Source organism: Notamacropus eugenii, chromosome 2, assembly GCF_028372415.1.
Source record: "Notamacropus eugenii isolate mMacEug1 chromosome 2, mMacEug1.pri_v2, whole genome shotgun sequence".
Classification (NCBI taxonomy): domain Eukaryota; kingdom Metazoa; phylum Chordata; class Mammalia; order Diprotodontia; family Macropodidae; genus Notamacropus; species Notamacropus eugenii.
The window spans coordinates 241707448-241709303 of NC_092873.1; positions in this window are offsets into that span (position 1 = coordinate 241707448).

Sequence of the window (1856 nt, forward strand, 5' to 3'; positions counted from 1 at the left end):
TTTCCCAGCTTTGAGCGGGAACTTTCCTTTTTGATATTTCCTCAGCCTTTGACACTATTTTCTTCTTGATAATCTCTTCTCTCTAGATTTGCATGACACCAGTCTATCCTGTTTCTCTTCCTAGCTGTCTGATTGCTCCTTTGTAGTGTTCTTTGCTGGATTTTCATTCAGATTGTACCTGATAATCATGAGTGTCTCCCAAGGCTCTGTGCTAGACCCTCTTCTTTTCTCCCTCCATTCTATTTTTCTTGATCTCCTCAGCTCCCATAGATTCAATTATCATCTCTATCCAGATGACTTTTTGAGTCATTTATCTAGACCTAACTTCTCTTCTGACCTTTGGTCTCACATCTCCAACTGTCTATGGAATAGGTTGCATTGGATATCTCATAGACATTGTAAATGCAACATGTCTAAAACTGAACTGATAATCTTTCCCTACAAACCTTCCTCTCTCCCCAATTTCTCTGTTATTCCTGGGGATACCACAATCCTCCCACTCAGCAGGCTTGCCACTTACGTCACCCTAGATTCTTTATTCTCTTACCTCCCATATCCAATCAGTTTCCAAGTACTGCCAATTTCCCCTTTGTAACATCTTGTATATATGTCCCCTTCTCTCCTCTGACACTGTCACTATCCGGGAAGAACCTCATGGTAGGTTGAAGAGAGTGCACATTAGATGAACTTCATTCTTATCTGAAATGATCAAAGAAGGGTTGAACACACAAAGAATTTAGTGTAGAAACACATCAAATTTTATAGGGAAGTAAGTGGGGATGCATGAAGATGAGAGAGGCTAATACTGGATGAGAAGTAGTAGAAAGTAAAACCAACATATGGATCCTGAAGGGTGAATTAAAAGAAAAAGAGATGGGAGCCTACCCCATGAAGAGGAATGGTTGAACAAATTGTGGTATATGAATGCAATGGAATATTACTACGCTGTAATTATGAAATTACAAAAAGCCAATTTCAGAGGACCAATGGAGGTTTCTGCACGTGTGGCATGAAAATGGAATATTAGATTATTCAGGCAGTAGTGTGTAGAGGGGTTAAAGAAGCAATAGACTGGGAAAAGGAAAACAGTTGTCATAATACTCTAAACAAGAAGAGATGATATAAACAAGGAGAATTTAGAGCTAGAAGAGATTTTAGGGGCCATTGAGTCTAACTTCCTTATTCTGTGAATGAGGCAACCAATGCCTAGAGTGGTAAGAAAAAGCTAATATGGAAAAATCATAAATGAAAAGCTGCTACTGGTTTAAGAAGGTCACAGGATAAAAAGAAACTTTACATTTTGAACATGCACTTCAGAGTGTGAAATGATAATCATTTAAGAAAATTAGAGAAACAGGAAGGGCAACAGGCTAAAGCAGATGAAATTATTTTCCCCAAGATACCTAAAATTAGCTTTTTAAAGAAAGATGTCATAGGGAAGTAGAGATTTAAAGTTGATGTCTTTCTTTGAGCTGTCCCATCATCTAAAACTGGAGGGAAGAAGAAAATTATGGATGAGGACATTAAGAGGGCTAGGAGTGGAGGGACTTTTGAGGAGCATCACAGTGGAAGGCCTTGATTTTTTCTCATTTTTTAAAATTCTGAATTTAACATCAAGTAAAATACCACAGTACAGAAGGAAGTACATGAAACCACATCTCCATTATATGTAGCTGATTTTTTGTTTTAAGTATATAACAAAGTCAATGTCACCTTCAAAATTATCTTACTTATCTTGTGGATCCTTTTGGTATTTCTTTTGCTCTATTCTGTACATTTTGAAAATGTTTCAATTATCCTTTTTCTTTAGGTGTGTTTTTCTTGGTACCCCTATCCCTAACTTTCCTTTCCTTCTC